The following is a 19,857-nucleotide window of genomic DNA, read 5'->3' as shown; positions in this document are numbered from 1 at the left end:
AGGACAATCTATTTGAATAGTTTTAATACTAAGATGGAATGGCACCAAAAGCATAGAATGGCTCTGCTTTCTGTAGCTTGGTACAACTGTTGGAATTGTTAACTAACAACAGCCAGAGTTAAGCTGCACCGGGCACACACAAGACTGACCCTATTGACTGTCAGTCAGTGAAGGGGCTCACAGGACCCTATCCTTTACCCATGCTCACACAGCAGATGTCCCTGGCTAAGCTCAGTGGATCACAAAACAGAATGAGCATACATGAGCAAAACAAGGGTCCAAGGGAGCTATGAACTGGAAGCTAGAAAAGTGGAGAAGTAGTCAATGTGCAATGTGTCCATGTGAAAAAATGTCTAAGAACAAATTTAATCAGTGAAAAATAACTTTTAACTTAAAAAAGGGAACCAAAGAGAGCAAGAAAAATGCTGGGGGCATGGGAAGGTTTTTGAATTTGACTCTGAAGATCAAACTTTGTGGTATAATTCCTTTTTTAGGCAACCTTGGCACTGATTCCATGTCTTAAGCATTGTCATGGTACTTTTCTATCGCCATGCTAAAATACCATGACCAAACAATCCAGCTTACAGGAGAAAAGATTTACTGAGGTTCACAGTTCCAGAAGAATAAGGAACTGGTATGTCAGAGTGGCATGGCCTCAAGCACCAAACGTGGTGGTTACAGCAGGAAGGTGGGAGGTCATATGTCAACCATGAGCACAGAGCACAGCAAACAATCTGAGAGCGGAATGCAGTTTGTGTTTTCTCAGAGCCTGCCCCTAGTGAAGTACTTCCTCCATCAAGGCTGCCCCATCTCAACCTCTCCAAACAGCATTACCAACTGTGCATCAAGTGTTCAAACCCAGAAGCCTATGGTGGACATTTGTCATTCAAAAAGCCACAGGCAAGTCTTTAACAGAAGATTAATGTATTTTAAGAAAAGTTTTTGCTGAAGGTCATTAATGTCACCAAAGACAACCAATGTAAATGTGTTTATTGAGATTTTTATAACACATTAATGGTGTTATTAAAATGTAAGGTAACTTGATGCCTGAAAAAGCTTTTAACACAGCAAAGATGTTCTTGGGGTTCAGTACCCAACAGACACACACACAGAGAAATCAAAGATGGTGCATGAACCTGATGAAGCGAAATATGTAAAACCTATCCTTAATATGCTTGAAGACTTAGTTTTGAAGATAATAACATCTCATAAAATTCCATTTTGAAAGCAAGCTAAATCATTTGGATGAGTAGGAGCAGTAACACAGCTGAGAATTTAAGAGAGAAATTAAAAAGATTAAATATGTGAGAAGTTGCTTTCTATATAGAAGAAAAGGTGTATGAAGCAGGAGTTCTAAACCTGAAAGAGAAAGGCCTGAGAGAAAATGATTTCTCTGTGAGTTTCTATTTCATTCCTCTTTCCTAAAACATTGGGTAACATTGGAAATTAGAAGGGAGCTCCACATGAAACCACCTCAGTGTCCACCTTCTATGTCCAGCTTTTCTCCTCCCCCACTGCCTTTCTTTTCCCTCTTTTCAGAAAGGCCAACAAGAAACCACAAAGGAAAAATCACCTCTCAGATGGATCTTTCCACCATCATCCCTTCTTGTCACTGTGACCCAGACTGAGCTCACACCACCCACACGAACATGGAGGCAGACCCACAGAACATCACCTCAGTTCATCCCATAACAAGGAAACATTACAAAACAAAGCGGAAGGGGTTCTTCACAGGAAAGAAGAGGAAAACTCATTGCTTTCCCCATTCAGAAAACACAACAACTGTGCAGTCCCCTAGGCAAACATATGAGGCTGTTACACAAAAGAAGCTATCGTTGAAGACAGTTTTTCCTAACCCTGTTATCAACATTGCAAAACTACATTTCTACCTTTTTTTTTTTAAAAGAAAATTAATGACAAAAAATACCTTTAAATCACAAAAACTCTCCCTTGTAGAAAGTGCTTGGAATCACCAGCAACCTGTTTGGAGTTCAATTTCTCCTAATTAGTTGGATTTAATGCTTGTATGTATATATTGGACCTTCTTAAAAGCAATTCATAATTCTAGCTTTAGTGTTAAAATATTTTACTCAGCGTTTGTGTAAAGGAAATGATGACAGCAATCCCTGCTCTTTTCCACTTCACCCAGCCCCACCACAGGAATCCACTTGGGCCAATGGGGCTACAGGTGTGCTCCCAGATGCAGTCAGCATCTGCCTACAGCAGCTTTCCTCCTCCTCCTGCGGTCACTGCCTCATTCAAGTAGCAAAACCCTTCCTACATTCTTTCTTCAAGGGGAGAGTCCAGAATCTCATGGCTTCTGTCTGAAATTGCATTGACCATTCACTGAGTCTGATATTGAGTCTACTCGTTTGTTTGTTTGTTTGTTTGTTTGTTTGTTTGTTTGTTTGTTTGTTTGTTTTAAGACAGGGTTTCTCTGTATAGTCCTGGCTGTCCTGGAACTCGCTTTGTAGACCAGGCTAGCCACGAACTCACAGAGATCTACCTGACTTTTCCTCCCAAGTGCTGGAACTAACTGCATGTGCTACCGTGCCAGCTGAGTCTAATAGTTCTCACAGTGAATAATAATGATTTTTTGAGACATGACCTCTCCGAGCTTAGACCGACCTGAAATTTGTAATGTAACAGAAGTGACCTTGATCATCTGGTCCTCCTGCCTCTACCTCCTGAGTGCTGGGATTACCGACAAGCATCACCATGCCTGATGTGTACAAGGCTGGGAATCAAACTTGGGACTTCATGCCCTGTAGGCAAGCCCTCCACCACCTGAGGCATATCCCCAGCCCAACAATGATATTTAAGAAATAAAGCATATTGAGGGTTTTTTAAACAGCAACTTTAAATGCTGTCACTAACAAAGCATCTGGTGCATTCCAAGCACTCCTGAAATATACACTGAATGACAATTTTTAAACTGTTTGCATTATGATAATAAATCAAAGTGATATTTCTTTTTGGTTAATAATGATCTCTATTTTTCAATCCCTGTGACAGTATCCCTCGTGTCATTGCGGTTCTCATCCTTCTTGCTTTCCTTTCTGATTTGTTGGGATAAAATAAATAGTTGCAGAGATGTGGGGACGTACAGTAGAAGAAGATGCTGAGGAGTGGAAAGGCCCATCCCAGCCCCTCCTTCAAACCCACCTTTCCAGCTGTGGGCCTTATCAAACAGGGGATAAACTCCCAATTCGCCTTTCCTGCTCTCCTGTGTTAGCATGACATCACCACTAAGACTGACTCCCATATTCTTCCCTGCCTTGAAAGACACAAGTAGTCCCTCTTACCTCTTACCAAATGGATTAGAAATGAAAGATAGCACTTTTTTAATTGAATCGAGCATAAACATGAATTTCAATGTAATGGGCATCAACTTGCCCTTGCTCAGAGCTACCAGCCTGAGTTACGGACTTCCCTTTCAGAGAACTTTCGCATGGTGTTTTTGGTACAGGAGCGTCACGTTGGGAAAGTTCTGTTATTAATGATGGATCTATAAACTCATGAAAAGAGCACTGTACCAGACATCAGCAGACAGCTTTGTCAGGCTTTCTCCTTTTAAGAAGAAATCTTTAGAATTCCAGTTACAAGAGTTACAGCCTTCAGTCTCATGCCCTATAAAACCTTATGTTCAGAGGTTAATAAAATGAGATTAAATCGGAGATGCTACATGTTGTGTTCTTTTCTTCATTCCTTTCAAGCAAGCTACATTAACCGCAGCTGGGTCTGCGCTGGGGAAGGGACGCGAGCACAGGCGGCTGCTTGTGGAGCTGAGCTGCCCTCCAGCGGCAGAGAGGACAGCACGGAAAACACAGAGAACCGCGGAGCCAACAGCCCGGCAGCTCTCAAGAGCACTGTGCCGATTAACCTTTATTTATATCGACTTCCTCGCATTTACAAAAGAGATGGCCCAGCAGAAGGTAACGATGCTGAACCCTTTAATCCTATTTGACAATTCCTAGCCTGGAAACACATCCTTAAGCCTGGCAGGTTAGGGCATGCGCGTAAATCTCAGTAAGTCTAGATTTGAAGCTTCAGATCCATAGGAAGACCCTATCTCAAAACAGATCTTTGTCTATGTCCCAACGGTCTCCTTTTCAAAAATTCCCAGTTTAGAACTTTTGCCCAGGTTAGCAAATGGGCTAAGGTAAATAATAATTGTAAATAGTAAGATACGTTTCCTTGCATAAAAAGGTGGTGGGTTAAAGAGACAAAAGAGTTACTATCAGAAATAGTACTCAAGAAAAGGTTCATCCGTTAAAGCACTAGCTACTCTTCCATAAGGACACAGGTTCAATTCCCAATATTCGCATAAAGGCTCAAACTCCACAGAGGCTCACAGTCCAGTCCCAGGGGATCCAACACCTTCTTCTGGACTCTGTGGGCACCTGCAAAGTGCAAAGACATGCATGGAGGCAAAACACCCGAATACATGGATAAAGACAATCTTTTCAAAAAATTGCTAAGTCCACAGCAATACCAGTGTTTAAGCATTGAATTGGTTGTTTTCATGAATATAAAATAGTGTTCTCTTTTTCTTTCAATAATTTTAATACTGCTTTTGAAATATAGGGTTTTTTATCTATAAGAATAGTACGAACTTATTGGGGAAGCACAATAATTATTCACCATATCCTAGCATTAATGAAGAGATATTTTTCCAATCTGTGTAAAATGCACAAGCTCTGACTTCCTTCGGAGAGAAGAAAAGACAGACCCAAGGGTGTGAATCAGAAGAACACATGCTTAGCATGCATGAGGCACTGGGTTTGATCCCCACCAAAAATAAACAGATGAATAGCTAACTGAATAACATTTAATAATGTTTACACACACATACACACACACACACACACACACACACACACACACATCTTTAATTTTATCTTAAGAAGTATGGAAACTTTTTGTCTCTAAATAATTAGCAGAATATGAATTAATGGCTATAGTTTGCATTAGCTTTAATTTATTTAGCCAATACTATTTATTTTACTTTCAGATTGGTTCTCATTTTTCACCATTGTAAATAACACTATAATAAATATCCTGGTATACAAATCCTTGCATAGATCTCTGCTTATTTATTTCAGTAAGTTACTAGAAAATCATTTATTAAAAATTATGCACTGGTTGCCATGAGAATCATCTTAATGAGATTTTATTTCATCCTTGCCAAATGGTAGATGAGAGACAGTATGTCACTATTACCCCCTTGAGAATTTAATCTATAAGCTCTTGACAACAACGAAGCTAGCATTTTAAAAATATTTATTGGGCATTTGTGCTTTATGGTTTGTTTTCTCTGTGCCTTTGTGAATTACCTGTTTATGCCTCTTCCAGTTTCTCCCCTGATAATTTTCCCTGATTTGATTTTTTAAGGTAAAAATACAGCACACATTCAGGAAGTAAATAGCTACTTCCATCTAACATCACACAAAGTGGAGGAAAGTCACTGACTTACACAGGAAATGTACACCCCGGAAGCAGGCACTGGGCACACTGAGAACAACCAATGGGAGCACTGAGCAGCCTTGGAAGCAGCATCAGTCATGATCCCTCTGCCCTTCTCTGTCTACCCATCTCTTGCTCCTCTGTCCCCCTGGGGCAAGATATTCAGAGCAGAACTCCTCTTTCCCAGACAAGAGCCAGTCACAAAAAGTGGAACCGTTTTCCCCGAAGCCAGCCATAAAAACTAGAATTATTACCCTAACCTTTCCCTGTCTCACTGTCTAGTCACTAACCATAAAAAATTCTCTGACCTGCTCTTGTCTCATAAGTCATGAGATCCTCACTCCAAGGAAGTCACGCCACATACCCAGGAGGAAGGGATATTGCACAGACAGGACCAGGATCCCTCATACTATTACATTAGCTCATACCTTTTTTGCCCAATCACAGTTCCACCCTCCTTTTTTTCCTCCCTCCTTTTTTTTTTAATCAGGAGGAATCAAGAGATTTTTATTGAGTGCACACTTAAACAGAAGTGTTGTTTTATCTGCACTGCGTACTGTTGTCAGGAAGAACCATTTGATATATTGACCAGTTGCCTGAATAATTAGCTTGAAAACTATTGAAACTTAGGTGTTTATTATTTAGTTATTTATAGTAAAGGTATTGATTTAAGGAACTACAAAAAGTTGCAGAATTTCATTTCAATCACAGTTGTTGAATGCACCTTTGGAATGGACACTGACATGAATGCTCAAGATGTAACGATGGAACAATGAATCACCAGAATAGCCAGCATAATGCACACAAAGATGGAAGAATGCTCAGGTGATAGGTAATGTAAGACCAGGGACCAGTCTCCACATACAGTCATAGGTGACCTTCTGGGGAGATGAATCAGAGCCAGGCAGGTAGGAAAATTGCAAGTGTTAAAGGAGGAACTCCGTGCAGCAGCTATATGCAGAACAGCCAAAGGTACGAAGGACACTGTGGATATTAGACATATAATATAGGATAAACATACAAAAACCTCCACACCTAAAGAAGGTGAACTAGAAGGAGGGCCCTGGGTAAAATGATCACTCCTCACTCAGAAAAATGAACAGATCGACATTGGAAGAAGGAGAAAACAGGAAACAGGACAGGAGCCTACCACAGAGGGCCTCTGAAAGACTCTACCCAGCAAGGTATGGAAGCAGATGCTGAGACTCATAACCAAACTTTGGGCAGAGTGCAGGGTATCTTAGGAAAGAAGGGGAAGATAGTAAGACCTGGAAAGGACAGGAGCTCCACAAGGAGAGCAACAGAAGCAAAAAAATTCTGGGCCCAGGGGTCTTCTCTGAGACTGATACTCGAACCAAGGACCGTTCATGGAGATAACCTAGAACCCCTGCACAAATGTAGCCCATGGCAGCTCAGTATCCAAGTGGGTACACTAGTAAGAAGAGCAGGGACTGTCTCTGGCATGAACTCAGTGGCTGGCTCTTTGATCACTTCCCCCCCCCAAGGAGGGAACAGCCTTGCCTGGCCACAGAGGAGGACAATGCAGCCAGTCCTGATGAGACCTGATAGGCTAGGATCAGATGGAAGGGGAGGAGGACCTCCCATATCAGTGGACTTGGAGAGGGGCATAGAAGGAGACAAGGGAGGGAGGGAGTCGGATTAGGAGGGAATAAGGGAGGGAGCTACAACTGGAATACAAAATGAATAAACTATAATTAATATAAAAAATAAAACTTTAATAAAAAAAATAATAATAATCAAACCTAAGCACAAAAGCAGGAGGATCTTTTTTGGGATGTATGGATGCATCTTAGACTGTGATTACAGCTTCCAGTTTAATTAATGGTCATTGTTTTAGGGGATGGTTCACAATCCTTCCTACCATAGAGACCCATGCTTGGTGTGTGGCATTTTCCTCTGTAACAGAGGTGATAGACTGTCCCTAAGGAGATTCCACTGGACATCTGCTCATTTCTTATATAACCTGTCATTCCCTCTTCCTCCCTTGACACCTCTACATCATTTCAGGAAAACTAAGCTTCATCCCAGACACTGGGTATATACTTCAAGCACAATTTAATGAAATAGTTGGCATTTGGTTAAGTATTTCCTTAAAAAAACCCACTTTTTATTGATTCTTTGTGACTTTCACATGATGCATCCCAATCATCTTCCTTCCTATCCCTTCCTATCCATCCTTTACCTTCGAAACCTCCCCACAAAAGAAAACAGAAAATAAAAATAAACTAAAAGAAAATAAGCATCTTGCCATGGAAGCACAGTGTGTCACAGTGTGTCAAAAGGTAAATCCTTTTGCCCAAACAGCCTGGCTGGCAAATGTTCGTTGCAGTGAGTCATCGGTCTGGTTCAAGCCCTCTGGCTTTGCTGCACTATAGTGGATACTCCCAAGACTGCTCTCAGTTAAGTGTTTCTGGTAAATTACTACCATATCCTTCAAGAGCTAGAAGCTGCAAATGTAACGCATCTTAGATCCTTTAACACATCCTGTTGTAAGAGGAAGGGCCAGGGGACACCCAGGGCCAGGAAGTGGCAGGTGGCATAGATCAGGAGGGATGTCCTGGTCAATCTGAGTGGCTAACAGCATCTGCAGTTCAGAAATGGGCTCTCATGTCATAAAGATCATAAAGCCTTTAATACTTAGAAATGTTTGTAAAGGAAAATAAGAATATGTAAATATAGCAATATAGGAAAGACTTGTGGGGTTCGTAGGTTTTTGGATAATAAGAAATCAAATTAATGCCCAAATGCAGGTTCCTTTGAATACAACCCAGGCCCCTGAATACTCACCTGGGTATATTTCAATGCCTTGAACTTTTATTTGTTGGTATCCTCTTATTTATATGTTTATTATTTAATTTAAGTTCAAATCAGGTGCCAAGGTGAGAAAATAATAGGGTTTTTTTTATTTTAGGTTTTCCTCTATTATTAATACTTTCATTGAAGTATAATTGATATTTTAAAACTACACATATTTAATGCAACAATTTAATGACTTTGAACTTGTACCCAACAAACTACTATCCAACCAAAGTAACAAACATATCTATCATTTTGTTTCCATTACTCCAAGGAACAATGACAAATCATGTTCTGATAGTAAGCTTCTTGGGGCTGGGAAGAAGTGCCCATCACACAAACAGGACGACTTGAGTTTGGATCCCTGGCACCCACCTAAAAGTCAGGCATGGAGGCACAGATCTGTAGCTCCAGAGCTGAGAGCACAAAGACAAGTGGAGCCTTGGAGCTTTGTTGGCCAGCCAGCCTGAAAGAAGAATGAAAGAAGAAAAAGAGGAGGAGGAGGAAAGATCATAAAGCCTTTAATACTTAGAAATATTTGTGAAGGAAATACAACAATATATAGATATGGCAATATAGAAAAGACTTGTGTGCTCTGTAGGTTTGTGGATGATGAGGAATCAAATTAAAAATCCAAAACCACCAGATGCAGTGACACACGCCTTTAATCCCAGCACATGGGGAGGCAGAGGCAGGCAAATCTCTGTGAGTTCAAAACCAACCTGGTCTACAAAGTGAGTCCAGGACAGCTAGAGAAACCTTGTCCCAAAGGAAAAAAAAATTCTCATCAATTCAGATATATGTTAATGAGCAAATCTTTGAGTTTCTTATTCCACCAATAAAGTAAGGCCGTCTCATGAGCCTATGCCTGGTGCATCACCCTATCCTTAATCTACGACATCTCTGCCACAGAAGGAATCTTTATTTAAACTTCCAAAATCATCAGCACTCCTTGTTCTCAATTTTAACACTAAATCACAGAAATATACTAGAATTCAAAGTAATTCTTTGTGGAAAAAAAAATGGACGTGTGGGTATTTTCCCTCAAGGTATTGATAAAATTTCAATGGTTTCTTATTTATGAAAAAAAAATTTCATAAATTTCACTTAAGTTACACTGCCCTGTAAAAGTACATAACTTGATATGTAACATCTATACATCCCATCAGATAAAACTTAAAGATAAGGTGTTTTCCCAAAAGAGCTGTAATATTAAAATTGAAATGTGTTCTTTAAGTCTAAGATGTATGGCATGCTAATATTTCAGATTTCTCCACAAGGTGGGGCTGCTCTCCAAGCTATTCTGTGGCTGAGCATCACTGCTTAGCTATCTATTTGGACATTTCACTTAATGTCACTCACAGTAGCTGTGTGGACGGGGTGGCTCATAAACAGTCACTCTGAGAGTCACAATTAAAAGTAAAATGGCAACATGTCTAGAACCATCATAAGAATCACAATTCTTCATTCTCTGCTCACTGGAGAAAAGACGCTCATCCTGAGGCTTGCCTGTGACACCACCCAGGTTTCCCAGCATGAAGGATGTAAAATGCTCATTGCTCCCTGTCTATTTCCAGTGTCTGTCACTTTGCCAGCTCTTGTCTTAGTCCCATAAGACGCTATAATTTATCAGCACAAATTGGTGTCTTATAAACAAAAGTAACATATCTCATAGTTCTGGAGGCTAGAAAGCCAAACTCAAGATGGTTACTGAGTTTGTGTCAGGAAAGGTACCTTTCCTAACACATGGATGATGCTACTTTGGCAAAAGAGAGAAAAGAACTCTAATTTATAAGGACACAATCCCATCCATGAGGACTCAGCCCTCATGACATCACTACCTAAAGGCCCCACACAATGTTACCATTATTTTGCGGTGCGGGTTTAATCCGATTAGTTTGTGGAAGATACAAACATGTATTCTGAAGCACTCTGATTCCTTCCTAAGAAACTCTATGCTGTGAGGCACCAATCCTGAGAATGCTCATCCCATTAGCTCAGGGGAAGCAGAAAGTCTCAGGCCTGCTGGGCAAAAAAGCAGCACAGAAAGAGAGAAGGGAAGGGGAAGACCAGTAACCCTAGCTCAACAAGGATGGTGTGCCAGGAAAATGTCTACTTCATCTTCTTGGAGCCCCACAGCTACCTTGCATTGCAGCTGGACCCAATCTTGCTGAGAAGAAAACCAACAGCTTGAAAGAGCATCTGGCTGTAGATCATATAGCCAAAATAAAGGGTCAGTCTAAAGGCAAAGCCTTCATACTTTTTTGTCATTCCATGCTCAAGGGGTTATCTGTCAACTCATTGTCAGAGCTGGGGTGAACCTGGCCCAGTCTCAACATGGACTCCTTTGTTATTGTTTGCCTTTGGTTGGGGGGTTAGTTTGCTCTGTGTGTGTGTGTGTGTGTGTGTGTGTGTGCGCGCGCGCGCTCGCGCACGCATGTGTTCTTCTGGGTGTCCTGGTTCTATTGTTTCAAAGAGACATCATGTCCATGGCAACTCTTATAAGAGAAAGCATTTAATTGAGGGTTTGCTTACAGTTTCAGAGGGTCAGTCCATTGTTGTTTTAAAAAAACAAATGAAAATCCCAACTGTTCTATTTTACCAATAAAGACTCAGGAGCCAGATGCTGGGGTGAAACCCTGCTAGCTCAGAGAGGCAGAAAAAGTACCCAGCTAACCTTCCTTCTCAGCTCAGGTCCAGATAGAAACAACCCAAAAGGCTCACTAGCTCAGCTGACAGCCCAGGAGATAAAGGCCCAAAAACTCAAGGCCTAAGCTAAAGCACCAAAGAGCAATCTCAATAAGCCCCTTCTTCTCCACACTGTCTTAAATACCCCTCAACTCAAAGTCCCTCCTACTCTTTAATCCCTGTCAGCCGGTTTCTTGCTTTGCCTCTTTATTAAATCCTGTGTACAGAAAGTTCTTAGATTAAAGGTGTGTGATAGGGCTTAACCACACCAAACAAGGAAGAGAGTTTTACAGTTCACAATTTGGGGGCTCATAATGGGATCAAATATCCCACAACAGTCCATTATTATGGCAGTGAGCATGGCCTCAGACATGGCAGGCATGGTACAAGCTTCATCCTGATCTGCAGTCAGAGAGAGACTGGATCTGGCATGGGCTCTCCCATGACACACTTCTTCCAACAAGGCCACACCCCCTAACCTTTCTAATCTTTTCAAAGAGTTTTACCCCCTGGTAACTTATAATTCAAATAAATGAGCCTATGGAGGACATATTATTCAAGCTCCCACACTGGACATTTCCACTAGACAGTTAATTTCTCACTGAGCTGCATCCTTCTTGAATTCATATATAAAGGATCAGAATTCTGAAGCAAAAGTGTTTGCTTGCCTGCTTACTTTTTTTCTTTTTTTCATTATTATTATTATTAATTACACTTTATTCATTTTGTATCCCCCCATAAGCCCTTCCCTCCTCCCCTCTCGTCCCACCCTACCTCCCCTTTCTTCATGCATGCTCCTCCCCACATCCACTGATAGAGGAGGTCCTCCTCTCCTTCCTTCTGATCTTAGTCTATCAGATCACATCAGGAATGACTGCATTGGCTTCTTCTGTGGCCTGGTAAGGCTGCTCCCCACTCAGGGGGAGGTGATCAAAGAGCAGGCCAATCAGTTTATGTCAGAGGCAGTCCCTCTTCCCATCACTATGTAAGCCACTTGGACACTAAACTGCCAACTGTGCTGGGGTTCTAGCTTTTTTTAAGTTCTGGCTATTACTAGTATTAACCCCAGAAATACCTAAAGGAACTCAGTGCATAATCAGTAGTAACATGTCTCAAAATCCCTATTCTGCTCATAAGACTTTTCTAGAAGTTGGTGCTATATGAATCTTTCAAATTTGCTTCCCTCTCTCCATCATGCTCCCTCCTTCCTCCTTCCTGGCTTTGACTCAATCCTGACCCTTTTCTTGCCTCTGTTTTATAGAACTATACTGGTGACTCCAGATCCTCCCTGAAGAGTGCAGGGGAACTTCATAGATCTTTCAGCTGTGTCCCGCCTAGGTCAATGGAACTTAACACAGACTGACACATATAGATATGTGCAATAAGCTGTTGAGTCCTCAGGGAGGAAAAGTCCTGAAGAGTTTAAGTTAGCTTGGGTATAGTTAGCCTGAGTATAACTCCATTTTGAAATAAAGAGCCATCTTGACTGGGAGCTGAATTCAGGTACCAGGAAATACCATAGAATGTACACTTGAGAGAACAAAGTTAACTCTCCTAGCAACAGCCTCCATTAAATATAACAGAATAAATGCTTCATAGAAAATAGAGACAATCTCCCAGGCAATAATCAATGAGAATCGGTTGTGAATCGGGTGGAAAATTCTCCCCAATGTTTCAGATAAAGTTTAGAAGAATAGCAATTGTGATCATGTGCCTTAGGCAATTGTGCCTCAGAGAAGGTCACCTCGCCCCTCTAACTTTTACATCAAGGCATATGACCCCCCTGTTTACTGTCATAGAAACATGTGCCCCCCCCCCCCCGCTTGCTGTCATGAAAACCGCCTGATCACAGACTTTCCCTTTAAAACCCCTGCTCACTCAGGGCTCAGGATCCCACTTCTCTACTGCTGCATCAGTGAGACTTGGGTCCCAAGTTCGATCATTCTCATAATAAAGCTCTCTTGCTCTTGCATCGAGTTATGTCTTGGTGGTCTCTAAGGGTACTGTGAACCTGGCATTACAGTCCCATGAGTTGACTTACATGAGGTTTGGATATATAAACCCAATGGAGTTTGTCATATATTGGCCATTAAAGAAGAATCTGGTGCGGTAGTCCTGCCTTCATCAGCAAACAGCTGAGCCTGTCACCTGAGGATTTTTGCAAAGGCTGATAGACATGAGCCTGAGGTCAGGAGGTAACCCACCTTCAGGAGCAAGCAATCTACAATAGAGACTGAGAACTAATCCTAAAATACGTAAATTCTGCAACCTCATCCCTCCAGCAAAGGTAACTAACCTGAATGGGTTTTTTAAAACATGGGAAGTAGTTCTCACATATGAGATGCCAGTGCTCAGTTGGTTTTTCTCACTCACAAGGCACTCAAGACACATCCGGCACATTCTACTGGGAAGTCGTGGAATGTGCAAGAGCCTGGCTGGGCTGCATAATACATTCCAAATGGTAGTCAGTTGACTTCTAGGTGTAAAAGAAGGCCATTTCTAAAAGAAAGAGACATTTGACACTTGATGGGTCCAGTGAGTAATTGTCTTAATGGTAGAAAAGACAAGAGTCTTCAATTTCAACTAGACACACACTCTTTTACCTGGCAGATTCCAGTTTTAGAGGACCCAGAAAGCAGATACTCACACATTCCACTTATACTCTTCTATGTCTCTTCTTTTTCTTTTGACTATCATTTTATAATTTTTGTTACTTTTTAAAGATTTTTTAATTTCCCATGTTATATTTCTATATGTTTATTTATGTATTTTTATAATTTTTTCTGACAATTTTAAGTGTATACATGACAAATTCTGGTCACATTTATCCCTTCACCCTCTAAAACCTTACCCTCATACTCAGCAGCTCCTTTCTCCTTCCACCAGGTCCCTACCCCATTTTTGTTTTATTTTGCTTTTCCTTTGTGGCTCACAGATTTAACCACATACTGTCATATGGACATTGGTCTTTAGTTAACTTAAGAGCATGAATAACTCATAGTGGCTATTACCAAAGTGGTTGTCTCACCAAAGACAATGGCTTTGTATCTCCCAGCAGCCCCAAACTACCAATATCTCCCCTGAGTGAAGCAGAACCCCATGACCCATCTCTGACTGCCAATGAGCTCATCCTTGTGCAGGCCCTATGTAGACAACCATAGCTGCTGTGAATTCCTCAGTGTTGTGACCATGTCATGCCCCTGAGACAGCACTGTACTTAGACTCTCTACCCTTCTCTTTTAATATTCCCTAAGTTTTTGAAGAGATCGAAGACTTGCCCTGTTTAAGACTGAGCACTCCAAAGTGACTCTTAGCATCTTGACTGATCTTTGTATAAACCTTCATTTGTTGCAATGAGCAGTTTCTTTGATTAAGGCTAAGGGCATCAGGGCTCTAGTCTCTGGACATAAACACAAATATTTAGGGGACAGTTTAACAATATGTCCCTTATTTAGCCAAATAATACTAGTAGGTTAATACATGGTTCCTAGTCATGGGCCTTGGACCAGGTCCACAGACTCAGACCTAATCTGAAACTGGTTGGTTATTTCCGTAACAGTCGTGCAACTATTATACCAGGAAGTACCTCTTGCCCTGCAAGTTGATAATGCAGTATACAAGATCCAAAACTGAGAGAAACCACTGCTGAAATTTCTCCCTCAGCTGTCTGCATACCAACTTCCAGAACAACAAAGGATGGTCAGCAAAGAGGGACCTTCAAATTCCCTAGTGGGTTAAGTTTATTGTTTCTGTATAATATAGTCAGGCTTTTATTTTTCTTTTCTTTTATCTCCTTCTCTAGAACTTTCTCCTCTATAACTATGGATGTATCATCATCCATTGGAACACGGTCAACTTATGAGAGGTCACATCCCTAAAGAAAACTGACTTTTCCTCTCCCAGAAGCCACCAATAGTCAAGAGTTTGTCAAATATGGGTGTGAGCTAATGAGTTCTTCCCTTCTCCATGCTGTAATGTTGTCTGGCTTGGTCTTGTGGGGGTCTTGTGCAGGCAACCACAGCTGCTGTGAGTTTGTGAGTCTAGGAGATCATGAGCTCCATCTTGTCCAGAAGATACTATTTTAATCTGGTCCTTCCTGACCTCTGGCTTTTATACTCTTTCTACCCCTCTTTCTCAATGGTCTGTAATCCTTGAGGGAGGCGCTATGATATTGATGCCCCATTTGTGGCATTCCACAGACAATTATCTTCTGTGCTTGGATTCATTAGGTTTCTGTGTTGGCCACCATCCACCACTCAAAGAAACTTCTCTGATAAGATCTGAGAGCTGCACTAATCTATAAGTATAAAAAATACAAATTTAGAGGGCAGTTTGATACTATATATACTTAGCCAAACAATTCTAGTAGGTTAACCACTGATTTTAAAAAAAGAAAAATAAAAACAAAGCCAGATGCTATGGTTTGGAAATTCCCAAGCCAACTGCCTATAGTCATGTAGACAAAACTTACCTCACCTAGCTGCTTATGTTTACACCCTAAACATAACTGAATATGTCCTTGCCAGCATGACTTAGTGAAATTAAAGCTATCAGTTATAGACCATTGTTAAAAGCATTTCTCCACCCTTCCACACTCCACAGAAAAACAACAAGGAACAACAGCTCATACTGAAAAGAATAAGCTACTTCCTTCTCTGTGCTCTGCAAACTGTGGGTGACTGGAGCCTCCCACCACATGGTCTGAGGTCCCCTGAACCACAGCCTGTATCTTATTGTGTAACAATAAACATGTCAGTTTTTCCTAACTTTATTTGACTTGGTTTTTGATGGGGGAGGGGGCTAATTACTCATTAGCCCTTCACTCCAAGATCCATTGTCCTAATCTCTCTTTATGCCCTGCCATTTTTTCTCAGGCTGTAAAGTATTCAGATGTGTACACTGGTACTTAGGAGAGAGTAGTGACTGTCTGTTTGCACAAGGCAGAGAGAAGGTAACAGACCACTCTCCTCTGTAGCAGGATGACAAAGGTGAGGACTCATGGTAGACACAGCCTTTAGGGGTCCACCATTCTACTCTAAGTTGCTTTTCTTTACATTTCTCAGTTAATTTGGAATGCCTCTACAACCTCCATTTCCTGCAAATTATGCACTCATGTGCAAGCCTGGCTGGTGTGTATGTGGCTTATCTGAGATGGATGGTAAAAATACTCTGGCCACTGTACAGAGAACTTGGAGGAGTTTGTGCATACTCTAGCAGGGGGTGGGGAAGGAAATGGGGAAAGAAGTGGATAGTTGATGGCTTCTGATTTCTCTAGGTGAATGACTGCTGGTAGGGGGACCACATTCCAGTAGGACGTCCTATGCCCTGAAGCATATGAAGTTGTTGGAACAGGAAATTAGGAGTGATCTGACTGAAGTAAGGAGAGGAGCTTGGTGTGAATATGATCAAAACACAATATATAAAATTCTCCAGGAATGAAAAAAATAATTAAAAAAAAAAACTTAACAGAACTGGGGTTTGAGGACACCATCAGAATGGGCTCAAGTGGTCAACCCAACATTCTTAATGAATTCAGGACCAGGGGCACCTTCCAAAGTAGAATCTATTTCTCTTTAATTGAGCTTATAGGTGAGTACATCCCTCTAGGCCAGGCCTCCTACTTCTAGCTACCACACAAGTCTGTAGGCTAAGGTCATTAAACACTGAGACAACAGTCTCAATATTTTTAGGCTTCAGAATATTTCTCATTCTTAAAATTTGCCATAAACTCTAAAATATATTTATGCACATTGATTTATACGCATTGATATTTACGATACAGAAGTTAAAACAGACACAATGAAAATATAAGGATCACAAACACGTTTCTCCATCAGCCACCAAAGTGCTAGTAGAGCTTCCTGGGGAGATGTCTAATGTAGGTATGAACACAGTTTGGACCTCAAGGACCCCCCTGAAAAGGTTTGAGGCTGCACGGGTGGTTCTGAACCATGCTTTGATTGCTCTGGGCTATAGGAATAACCCATCTCCAGACTTCCTGGGGCTCATCGCCTGATTGATTGGAAGGGGATAAAGGTCTCAAAAACTACTTCCAGGACAATCAGCTAAGGTTTTGCAGAAGGTGGAGAACCTGCAATTCTATAAGCCTACATCTGTCTCAGACCCTCAGGAAATATTTGAAAGCAGGTTTCTGACATCAACAGATACCTGTTATAAGAGATAGAGTATGGTCTTCTGAGAGTACATTAACTCTCAGAACCCACAGGGATGTTCCCTCACATAGAAAGGGAAATTTTAAGTTGCAGGTGGAAGTAAAGCTGGTAATCAACTGGTGTCCGCATGAAAAGAATGCTGTAGATTATCCAGATGAGCTCAGTGTCATTTCGGGGGTCCTTATACTAGAAAGAGAGAGAGAAGAGAAAGGGGTCAGTGAAGGACATACTAAGAGGCAGAAGCAAAGGTGATACAAGGCTGGTGGCTTTAATGGGAGCCAGTGGTCTCTAGACTCTGGAAAAGTCAGGGGTTGTAGATCCTCCCCTGAACCTCAAGGAAGAACCATGCAGCTCTTGTAGGCCCAATCTTACCCCATGAGACTCATGTCAGATCAATAACCTGATATTAAAATATGTTAAGTTGTACAGCCCCTGAACCCTGATGCTGACATGGAAAGGTTGAGGACTTCACCCAGGGAATTCTTTTCTATGGGCAGAGTTTGGTAGGCCACTAGCAATTAGGTAATTCATGCTACCCAGTCAACATGAGGATGTCCACCGGAATAAAAACAGTGTCAATGGGTGTCTTAGTAATTCTTCTGTTGCCGTGAGGAGACACCATGACCAGGGCAACTTTTAAAAGAAAGCATTTAATGAAGGCTTGCTTGCAGTTTCAGAGAGTTCATATCATCATGGTGAGGTGCAAAGCAGGAGGGAAGCTAGCATGTCACAGGAGCAGTAGCTGAGGGCTCACATATGATCCAAAGGTTTTAGTCAGAGAGAGAGCAAGACCAGGCCTGGCACAGGGTTTTTGAAGCCTCAAAGCCCATTCTCTGTGATATACCTCTTAATCCCTTCTAAACAGTCCCACTAACTGGGGACCAAGCATTCAAACATACGAGCCTTTGGATACCATTCCCATTCAAACCACTACAATGGGTAGACTAGTCAGAATTCCAGGTTTCCTTCTCCTTCCTTATAATTTCCCCTCAGAGGTAACAGAAAATCGTAACCAGCTCCCTCACCCCACAAATCTGAATAGATCAGAGGAAAACATGTGACCAACATTTCAGTGACTCAGAACATGAGGACTCTTTAAGGTATGAGTTGTCTGTCTCTGCCTACAGAAAAACCTTGGATACAAACAAAGCATCCTACATAAAGAACATGAAGAAACACACACTGAAAGAACACAGAGGTAAGCGGTTCCCTTTTTTGTTTGTTGGTTTTATTTTGTTTTTAAGTTTAATTTTTATTTTTAAATTTTAATTAATTAATTTACTTATTTACTTTACATCTAGACTACAGTTTCCCCTCCCTTCCCTCCTCCCAGTCCATCCCCCACACTTGTCCTCTTCCACTCCCTCTTCTCCGGACATCCACTCCTCCTCCCTTTTCTCTTCAGAAAAGTGGGGGGGGGTCTCCCATAGATATCAACCATTATCATCTCAAGTTGCAGCAAGACTAGATTCATCTTCTATTAAGGCTAGACTAGGTAGGATGCCCCACTAGGGGGCATCCCATTTCTTGACAGTCCTGGATCTTATAGCTTCCTCCCTCCTCAGTACTATTCCTACCTATGCTGTGATGCCATGGAACCTTGCTGACCCTTCATGTGTACCTGCTCTACTTGTCTTCTGCATCTTGGAGCTAAAACAGTCCTTGCCCATACATGACACTACCATCACCAGGGTCTAGAATTCAATAGGAAGTGCTTACTATAAAACAAAGTGCAATCTATACATATTTTTTTGGTTCATCATGAATTCCTCCAAGCAAAATATGGAATATAGATGATGTGTCTTTTCTCTCTTAGCCCAAGAGTTTCCTGTTACTACAAGACACTTAGGATCTGCTTGTCACCCATAAAACACAACTTGAAGTGCAGGCGAGTTAGCACAGATAAACTAAAGCATTCACCAAAAGGAATATGGAGCTCAAGGTGCAAGACCCATCCTTCCTGCTCACATCCCCTAACACACACACACAAATATCAACACATGAAAATGTGTGTGCATTCATACAGACATGCACAAACACACACACACACACAATTATCAACACACAAATGTGTATGCACTCACACAGACATGCACACACATACAAAACAAAAAAAAATAAAAAAAAAAAAACAAAGAAAAATAAACCCTATACAAGAACACATTTCTATCCCTGTAATGGAGCTGTACAGGTACAATATATGGCATGAAAACCTGAGAAGGGACTGTTACCCACTCTCAGCACTGTTCTCATCTCATAAGACTAAAAGGAGGTGAAGGGGGTAAAAATACATTATTAACCTTTTTAAAATCTTTATAATAAGATCTAAAACTTTAGCTCACTGGACATACGTCAGCATAGTTACCAAGATATAAATGATGGCCCCACAGTGAAGCTTAAGCAGCTTCCTCCATCCCACGCCAGTGGAGTATAGAGATGGCTAGGCAATGACCCACTTACTGCCCCAGGTGCTTTAATTAGTCCCAGAAACACCAGAGCTCCTGTTTGAGAAGTGGAAATCTATTTCTGTTATTCATTAGCACCCTGAAAGCATTTCTGCAGGTATTAGATGCAATTCAATGGCTGGGCAATAGAATGTCACAGACACAGAGCGTGATAAATGTCCTCCATGGAGCATGTGGTACCCCTTCTTCCCAAGGGAGGTGTGTGTGTGTGTGTGTGTGTGTGTGTGTGTGTGTGTGTGTGTGTGTGT

Source organism: Psammomys obesus, unplaced genomic scaffold, assembly GCF_907164565.1.
Source record: "Psammomys obesus unplaced genomic scaffold, mPsaObe1.curated_primary_1811, whole genome shotgun sequence".
NCBI classification, from domain to species: Eukaryota; Metazoa; Chordata; class Mammalia; order Rodentia; family Muridae; genus Psammomys; species Psammomys obesus.
Note: the sequence above shows the minus strand (reverse complement) of the source record.